This window comes from Nerophis ophidion, linkage group LG22 (assembly GCF_033978795.1).
Source record: "Nerophis ophidion isolate RoL-2023_Sa linkage group LG22, RoL_Noph_v1.0, whole genome shotgun sequence".
In the NCBI taxonomy this organism is placed as follows: Eukaryota; Metazoa; Chordata; class Actinopteri; order Syngnathiformes; family Syngnathidae; genus Nerophis; species Nerophis ophidion.
The window spans coordinates 21,607,422-21,617,421 of record NC_084632.1 but is presented as its reverse complement, the minus strand read 5'-3'; the positions used below and the strand labels follow the sequence as shown (position 1 = coordinate 21,617,421).

General features: G+C 38.9%; 1 protein-coding gene across 2 annotated transcripts in view; it reads right to left on the bottom strand.

Moving 5' to 3' along the window:
• The window catches only part of LOC133540948 (gametocyte-specific factor 1-like), a 35,958-nt gene extending 33,811 nt beyond the window's left edge, over positions 1-2,147 (bottom strand). For both annotated transcript variants that reach the window (XM_061884031.1, XM_061884033.1), the window contains exon 1: positions 2,024-2,147. The gene's annotated coding sequence lies outside the window, so the exon portion shown is untranslated. The remainder of the gene's footprint in view (positions 1-2,023) is intronic.
• Positions 2,148-10,000: the final 7,853 nt, after the last annotated feature.

Genomic DNA, 10,000 nt, shown 5'->3' with positions numbered 1-10,000 from the left:
TGTGGAATTCCCATTGGTGAGGGGGAGGTTCATTTAGACACACACACACACAATGTTAATGATAACGTGCATTCCAAAGTCCTGAAGTTCTTGTCATCGCTGTAACCGTGATGTTGTCCACTATTTTCATTTGTGTGTACACACACACATATACATACATACACACACATATATATATATATATATATACATATACATATACATATACATATACATACTGTATATATATATATATATATATATATATATATATATATATGTGTGTGTGATCTCGTATTTCTACCCTTCTTGAGACATCAACAAGGAGAAGTACCTTACATGAGGACCGGTGAACAAGTAAGGACATAAATCACGGTCCCAATACGGAAAACTATTTATCTAATATAGAATGTCTCATTAGCACCCCTGGTGGTGAAATCTATCAAAATTAGGGTGGTCTTAAAAAGGGTGGCTTTTTCAAATTGACTGTCAGTTTTAAAAGTGCTCCTCCCCTGGTCAACATATGAAATAACAAGTGCGTGTTAGAAATTAAATTTCGCCCCCTCTGGTTAACATGTGTAATAACATGTGTATGTAAGAAATTGAAATGTGCCCCCTCTGGTCAACATATGAAATAAGTGTGTGTAGGAAATAGAAATGCGCCCCCTTTGGTCAACATATGAAATAAGTGTGTGTAAGAAATTGAAATGCGCCCCTCTTGTCAACATATGAAATAACAAGTGTGTGTAGGAAATTGAAATGCGCCCCCTTTGGTCAACATATGAAATAACAAGTGTGTATAAGAAATTGAAATGTGTACCATCTGGTCAACATATGTAATAACATGTGTGTGTGTGTAAGAAATAGAAATGTGCCTCGTTTGACCAAAATTAATTTAAAAATATATATATATGTATATAGAGACATACTGTACGAACTTGAAGTAAATAATGAAGATTAAAAAACATTTACAAACAAAAAGCATTTTTCTCACAATGTGTCAACTTCATAAAATTGGGAACAATTTCTCATATTCTGTTTCTGTAATATTGCATCATTGTCTCATACAATTATGACTTTTTTAATGTAAAATGACAACGCAAAACGGTGACATTTGTCAAAGAAAATTCACAATATTGCCATTTTTTTGTTGTTCGTGTAAAATGGTGACAATATTTGAGTAAAATGACAAGTCATAATTTTGCCAAGTAAAATTTCCAATTATATCGCCAAAATTTTAAAGCTTTCTTATAAAACTGACTTTTGTCGAGTAAAATTACGACTCTTTCCATTAAACTGCCAATATTTTAAGTGACTGTTATTGAGTAAAATTCCAACTTTTATCATAACATTGCACAAATGTTCAGTTTTTCTTGTAAAAGTTTGCCTTGCGTTGAGTAAAATGACTTTTATCATAACACTACCTTGTGAAACTGTGACATTTTTTCTGTGAAATTACAACTCATTTTTCACAACAAGCTTTTTATATAGTTCCATAGCATGTATATATTATTCATGTTGTAAATACACATCTTTATATATCTAGAAAGGGCGGTCCTAAAGAGGAAGTCCTAAAGAGGAAGACATTTTTCTGAGGTCTCAAGAAGGCAACAAATACAAAAGTGTGTGTGTGTGTGTGTGTGTGTGTGTGAAGTTACATTTGTTTGTTTGTGTTCTCCCCTAACTTGAAAAGGGTTTTGATATTTTGACCAGGGGTTTCACTGGGACTTCACTCTGTTTTAATCCAATGATGAGACAAACCTTTGTTTCTCCTTTTATTTTGGATTTGATTGTCTCTTTTTTTTCATCGAATAACTAAGGTGAAAAACCTTTTGAAAAGGTTGACAAATACAAAAGCAATTAGAGACCAATATAAACAAATTACAATAAACCATTTTTAAAGCAAAAGTGTTACTAATAGTACATATAGTGTCCCTTAACAGCTTGGATTTGACATTTAAACATTTAACAACCAACCACTTGGCAATTAAAATAAATTCAACATATCAAATCCAAACATCAAAATAATATAAAGTTATCTCACCGTCAGCCACCCTGGTCTCCGTAAACAGTTGTCACTTCTGTATTTGGTAAATTCTCCTGGAGCAGTGTTTGTTGGCCTGACGTTTGAGCTGGAGCTGCAGACTCAAAAGGAGTGGATTTGATTGCTTCAGGTGAGAGCCTTTCTGATTAGTGATGGTCTTCAGCTGTTGGGATTTTGTGTCTGTAATTCCATGTGTGTCCTCTGGGGGAAATGGGAGCCAAACTCATATTTGGACATGAGACCTGTGTGGGTGAAGGCTTTGGCCTTGTGTAGAGTTTGCCAAAACTCTTCACAAGTGCGTGTGTGTTCTTGCAATGCTTACTTAATGGGGACATCGCTCTGTCTACACAGTCACCTTTAGGGAACCTCTGATGGTATGGGGACAAAAAAACAGGTCCCCTAAAGGGAAACCTTTTTAAATGATAGTCAGATCCATCCTGAATATTCATAAGTGATTAAGCTTTGGCCCATAAAACATGTTTACTGGCTAGTTTGAGTGGGAGATGTTTGCACAGCAGCCCCCTTTTCAGGCTGTAGCTGGTACTGCACTTACTGATCCGCTCACACTTCTTCCGTGTATAAGTGATTCATCCTTTCTGGTATTGTACCAGGAAAGAGTGAGTGTTTAAAATGTTTGAGGGCCGAACCAGAAGCTCTCCAAAACCGGGAATGGCAAGCGTTGAAGTTCTATGAGTATAACAACATTATGACCTACTAAAGGAGATTGCAGGTGAAATAGTAGATTAAGAGATAATAAGCAAGACTGGTTAAGTACAACAGTTTTTTTTGTTCTTTATGTTCAATGTTGTTCAAAATAAAAAGTAAAAATAAAAGTGTAAATGAGTTTGTATTTTATTTCTGTGGTTTAAGGTAGGGTAAGATAATCCTTTATTGATCGCACCACAAGGAAATTCAGGTTACTTTGTTTACGCTTTGCAAATATTGGTAAAAGAGAAAAATTAATTGTCTTGAAAAGTGAAACATTTGTTATCCCGGCATTAATAGTACTGTGATTCTGTATGGTATCCATCCTTCGTTAAAACTAATATATTTTTCTAAAAAGACAATCTGGTTTAGTGTTCCTTAGGATGACATATTTCATACAGCATAATTATAAAACATTATTACCTTAAAGTATGATTCACATTCAGAATTTTCCATCCTTCTATGTATGGTGGTTGGAGTTGCAGACAACTTCATTACTGCTAAATAGCAGTTTTCAGTAATGTCACAGAAGATGCAGGATTTGCTTTAACATTTAAGTGGTGAAACTTCCTATTAGAGGACAGCTGTAGTTTACGTGTAGGGGGTCTTAAAATAGTAGCCTTTACCACCCTCCTCGCACGTCGCCTAATATTGTTGAAGGAGGCTGTCCCACCCTCAGTCTCCTACTGGATAGCGAATCTGAAGCTCGACAAAATAAGATATACAAACCCTGTTTCCATATGAGCTGGGAAATTGTGTTGGATATAAATATAAACGGAATATAATGATTTGCAAATCTTTTTCAACCCATATTCAGTTGAAAGCACTACAAAGACAACATATTTGATGTTCAAACTCATAAACTTTATTTTTATTTTTTGCAAATCATTAACTTAGAATTTCATGGCTGCACACATGCCGAAGTAGTTGGGAAAGGGCATGTTCACCACTGTGTTACATCACCTTTTCTTTTAACAACACTCAAACGTTTGGGAACTGAGGAAACTAATTGTTGAAGCTTTGAAAGTGGAATTCTTTCCCATTCTTGTTTTATGTAGAGCTTCAGTCGTTCAACAGTCCGGGGTCCCCGCTGTCGTCTGTTACGCTTCATAATGCGCCACACATGTTCGATGGGAGACAGGTTGTGGACTGCAAGCGGGCCAGGAAAGTACTTACACTCTTTTTATGAAGCCACGCTGTTGTAATACGTGCTAAATCTGGCTTGGCATTGTCTTGCTGAAATAAGCAGGGGCGTCCATGAATAAATGTCCCTCAATTTCTTGCAATTGCACTTTGAGAAACGTTCTTAAACTGTTTGACTATTTGCTCACGCAGTTGTGGACAACGGGGTGTACCTCGCCCCATCATTTCTTGTGAAAGACTGATCATTTTTTGGGAAGCTGTTTTCATACCCAATCATGGCACCCACCTGTTCCCAATTAGCCTGCACACCTGTGGGATATTCCAAATAAGTGTTTGATGAGCATTCCTCAACTTCATCAGTATTTATTGCCACCTTTCCAATCTTCTTTGTCGCGTGTTGCTGGCATAAAATTCTAAGGTTAATGATTATTTGCATTATTGTCTTTGTAGCATATTCAATTGAATATGGGTTGAAAAGGATTTGCAAATCATTGTATTCCGTTTATATTTACATCTAACACAATTTCCCAACTCATATGGAAACGGGGTTTGGACATTAAGGGGCTCTGAAAACAAGTTTTTCAAAGTATGGAGACCTTTTTTGATTTTTTTTTGGACCAATCCTTCACACAAGTGCAGGAATAGCCCTCGACACGTATCTGAATGTGACTGCCGATATTTCAGGCCTTGTCATGCTGCTTCTACACAGTGTTTCAGCTTTCAACTACTTTGTCTCAAATGCCTTGTATTGATTCTGTCAAGATGGAGGGGGTCGCAGCTTGCTGCGGGGTTGTTCTCCCAGGAATGCAGACGGACTACTCGGAACATGGCGTGCAGGTAAAAACATGATTTAATCTTTAACTCAGAAGCTACAAAAAAGTACAAACAAAAGGCGCACACAAGGCGGAAACACAACTTAGACAAAACTATGGACAATAAACAAAACTTACTTGACAGGAAAACGAGTATTGATCCATAGCAGTGGTTCTCAACCTTTTTTCAGTGTGAACATTTTTCAAATTCAAGTACCCCCTAATCAGAGCAAAGCATTTTTGGTTGAAAAAAAGATATACAAGTTAAATACAGCACTGTCATCAGTTTCTGATTTATTAAATTGTATAGTGCAAAATATTGCTCATTTGTAGTGGTCTTTCTTGAACTATTTGGAAAAAAAGATAAAAATAAGTAAAAACTTCTTTAAAAATAAACAAATGATTTTATTACAAATAAAGTGTTAGGCTTAAGTTCAAGGGTGGACCCTGGGATGCAGAGAATGGAGGCAAGATTTGCGATAAAAAATGAAAATATTTAATATGTTCAAAATGGTAACTAAAGGTGATGGGGCAAAAGTGCACACCATAGGAAATATAACAAAAGTAGTCTCTTTCAGAGGTTGTCAGAGCAAAGGCCAGGACACACGCAGCGTGGCAAAACTAGTCCTCTCAAATCAAGGTGGCTAGGAAACAAAAATATATATACGAAGGCCACATACCAGGGAAGCAGAATCATGGAAGCACATGTCAGAGCGGAGTTCAGGAACAATAACCGTCAGGGACCAGCTGGCGGAGACGCGCTTAAATGCTACCGGGAAGTGATTAGTAGCAAGTGTGCCTCGTTGGGGACAAAAAAACTGGGGAAAGAAACTGACAAACCAATAGAGAAGACAGGGAGAAGACAACAAACACAACATAAAGATTTCTACACATAGAAGTAATCATCAGCTTAAAGTGCCATCTTTGGGGATTGTAATAGAGATCCATCTGGATTCATGAACTTAATTCTAAACATTTCTTCACAAAATAATAAATATTTAACCTCAATATTTATGGAACACGTCCACAAAAAATCTAGCTGTCAACACTGAATATTGCTTTGTTGTATTTCTTTTCACAGTTTATGAACTTACATTCATATTTTGTTGAAGTATTATTCAATAAATATATGTATAGAGGATTTTTGAATTGTTGCTATTTTTAGAATATTTTTTAAAAATCTCACATACCCCAAGGCATACCTTCAAGTACCCCCAGGGGTACGCGTACCCCCATTTGAGAACCACTGTACTAGGTCATAAAATCAGTGTCAGTTGAGTCGGTCCATAGGTTGCCTGCAGGGATTTTTAATGTCCAGCAGATGTCAGTATTTAGTGACACAGTATCGACACAGTATCAATACAGTTTTGCAATGTGTGGAAACGCTGCATGACGCCTCATCAACCCATCACTAGTATGGATAACAAACAAAACTTACTTGACAGGAAAACGAGCATGCATCTGTGACATGAAGGAAAAGCCTGAACTTTGGGGTGAAAAAACTAGCAACGTCACCAGGCCGACTGACAGACAAAGATGGGTTTAAACAATGCCTCTGATTAGTGCTCATGAAGCATTAATTGATTGATTGAAACTTTTATTAGTAGATTGCACAGTACAGTACATATTCCGTACAATTGACCACTAAAGGCCTACTGAAACCCACTACTACCGACCACGCATAATTAAATATTAACTTTGCAACACACGCCAATACGGCCTTTTTAGTTTACTAAATTAAAATTTTAAATTTCCCGCAGAGTTTCTTGTTGAAAACGTCGAAGAATAATGACGCGTGCGCGTGATGTCTCGGGTTGAAGGGGTCATATTCGCGCAGCACCACTTGGGGTTAAAAATTGTCTCTTTTCATCGTGCAATTAAACAGTATTCTGGACATCTGTGTTGCTCAATCTTTTGTAATTTGTTCAATTAATAATGGAGAAGTCAGAGTAGAAAGATGGAGGTGGGAAGCTTTAGCCTTTAGTCGGACAAACACGGTGGTTCCTTGTTTAAAATTCCCGGAGGTGAAGCTTTACTATGGATCAGAGCGGTCAAGCGAACATGGATCCCGACCTCTTGTCAACCGGCAGGTTTCGGTGGGAAAATTGTGGTAAAAAGTCGCCTCTTACCGGAGATCTGCAGAGCTTGCGCTGTCCATGCACCTGCCGTGACTTCCCTCAGAGACTGGCGTCAAGACACCCGTGGACACACCCCTCTGATTATCAGGTACTATTTAACTCACTAAAACACTAGCAACATAATGGAAAGATAAGGGATTTCCCAGAATAATCCTAGTAAATGTGTCTAAAAACATCTGAATCGCTTCCAATGCAATCGCCTTTTTTTTCTTCTAGTCCTTCGCTATCAATATCCTCAGCCACAAATCGTTCATCCTCGCTCAAATTAATGGGGAAATTGTTGTTTTCTCGGTCCGAATAGCTCTTGCTGTTGGAGGCTCCCATTATAAACAATGTGAGGATGTGAGGAGCCCTCACACCGGTGATGTCATCGCCTGCTACTTCCGGTAAAGGCAAGGCTTTTTTTTTATTAGCGACCAAAAGTTGCGAACTTTATCGTGGATGTTCTCTACTAAATCCTTTCAGCAAAAATATGGCAACATCGCGAAATGATCAAGTATGACACATAGAATGGACCTGCTATCCCCGTTTAAATAAGAAAATCTCATTTCAGTAGGCCTCTAAATGGTAACACACGAATAAGTTTTTCAACTTGTTTAAGTCGGAGTCCACGTTAATCAATTCATGGTAAAGGTGAACACAATTAGTAACCACGGTGACAAAGCAAACAAGGAAGTGCAAAAACTGGAAGCAATGGAGCCTTAAACAAAACAGAACATAACTAAACAAAACATGTTTACAAGAAATGACAGATTAGAATTTTTTTTTTTTTTTTCACTCGGGGTACTTTTGTACGTACTCTTACGTTTTTTGTTGTTGTTGTTTTTTGAGTGACAGCAGGGGTAGGGGATGAAGAGGGTTTGAATTTGTTGTTAATGTGAATGTGAAATCAATAAAAAGAACTATGAGAGGACAGCTGTAGTGTTGTATTCTGAGCATCATGTCATTTTTAATTTAATTTTTTTTTTTTTAATGAGGTGGCGACTTGTCCAGGGGGTACCCCGCCTTTCGCCCGATTGTAGCTGAGATAGGCGCCAGCACCCCCCGTGGCCCCAAAATAAGCAGTAGAAAATGGATGGATGGATGGTCCTCAGTGGTCACATACAAATTTGTGGGAATTATGCAAAATGATTTAAATTTGGTCCCCATGAACCATGTTAACTCTTTTTCCCCAGGTTCCCCAGTAAGAATGATCAGCACATTACTTCATCAATCCAGAGATTTAAAGACGTGTGTAAACTAACTGGCCAGTGGCCATTTTACCTCATTTTTTTATGCCTCCACAACCTGTAGAAAGGGTGGTCCCCACAAGTCATGATCGAAAACTTGGTCCCCATTTCAAATGATAACGTGTGTGTGTGTGTGTGTGTGTGTGTGTGTGTGTGTGTGTCGAGTTGGTCTGCTTCCTGCAATGTCCAGCCCTCCTCAAGTCAGAGTCAGGGAACACCATCCCCCTAAAAGTGATGTCTTTCCTCTGTAGACTGAAGTGTTTGCTGTTTCCCACTTTGTTGGAATTGCACACTGGTCTGTTTTCTCGTCCTCGCTCGAGCCGCAGCCGCTTTTTGCCCATCTCACGCCACACACACCTTCTTATGTGACAGTGTACATTTCCAGCATTTCTACAAAATCAACGATGTTTATTTATATAGCCCTAAATCACAAGTGTCTCAAAGGGCTGCACAAGCCACAACGACATCCGCGGTACAGAGCCTACATAAGGGCAAGGAAAAACTCACCCCAGTGGGACGTCAGTGACAAAGACTATGAGAAACCTTGGAGAGGACCGCATAGTTGGGCAACCCCACCACCCTCTAGGGGAGACCAGACCGAAAGGAATGGATGTCGAGCAGGTCTAACATGATGTTGTGAAAGTCCAGTCCATAGTGGATCCAACATAACGGTGAGAGTCCAGTCCATAGTGGATCTAACATAATAGTGAGAGTCCAGTCCATAGTGGAGCCAGCAGGAGACCATCCTGAGCGGAGACGGGTCAGCAGCGCAGAGATGTCCCCAACCGATGCAGCGGCGAGCGGTCCATCCCGGGTCCCGACTCTGGACAGTTCATCCATGGCCACCAGACCTGTGTCCCCCCCCCCCCCCGCCCCTACCCTCCCCAAGGGAGAGGGGAGCAGAGGAGAAAAGAAAAGAAACGGCAGATCAACTGGTCTAAAAAGAGGGTCTATTTAAAGGCTAGAGTATACAAATAAGTTATAAGATGGGACTTAAATAAAGCAGCTCCAAACAAGATTGTGTTTGTGGCCTGACTAATTCTACTAGTAACTAAAACCAGGGATTCTCAAACTGCGGTACGTTCACCACTAGTGGTGCGCGGGTTGCATCAAGTGGTAAGCTAAAGAATCACTTGATTATATGTACAGTGTTTTATTTTTCCGATTTTTAAATACAGTGTTACTGTTCAAACGGTGTGTGATGTTACAGTGGCCAAAAATATTAAATACACTTGTTTTTAATGATTAGGCTTACTACTCTACTGTATTTGAATGTTGATCGTTATGATCATACTTGGAAAGCCAAGTGAGAACACTGAACGAAACCCTATGTGAAATATTCTGATGTGACCGCCCCCTAGTGGTTGTGCGCCTAAATAATGTTTATGCCAGGAGCCGGCCCTGCCTGCTCATCACAATGAAAATTTATTCAACCCTCAATTTCCGACAGTCATGAACTTGTGACCCACTTTTATTTAAAGGGGGTCCAGAGATAAATGTTGTACTTTCTGACTTATTGTCATGATCTTTGGTCTAGATCATGTTTTGTTTAGTTATGTTTTGTTAGTTTTGGACTCCATTTGTTCCTGTTTTTGTGCACCCTTGTTTGTTTTAGTTTCCATGACGACTCATTAGTTTCACCTGCCTCGTGTTTGGATCACGCACCTGCTATAATCAGAGACTATTATTTAAAGGGGAACCTTATCACAATTTCAAAAGGGTTAAAAACAATAAAAATCAGTTCCAAGTGACTTGTTGTATTGTTTGAATTTTTTTTCAAAATTTTACCGGTCCCCTAATATCCCTAAAAAAAGCTTTAAAGTGCTTGATTTTCACTATTTGCGATGCGATTATCCATTTCCCTGTGACGTCACACAGTGCTGCCAATGTAAACAAACAATGGCGAATACCACAGCAAGATATAGCGACATTAGCTCGGATTCAGACTCG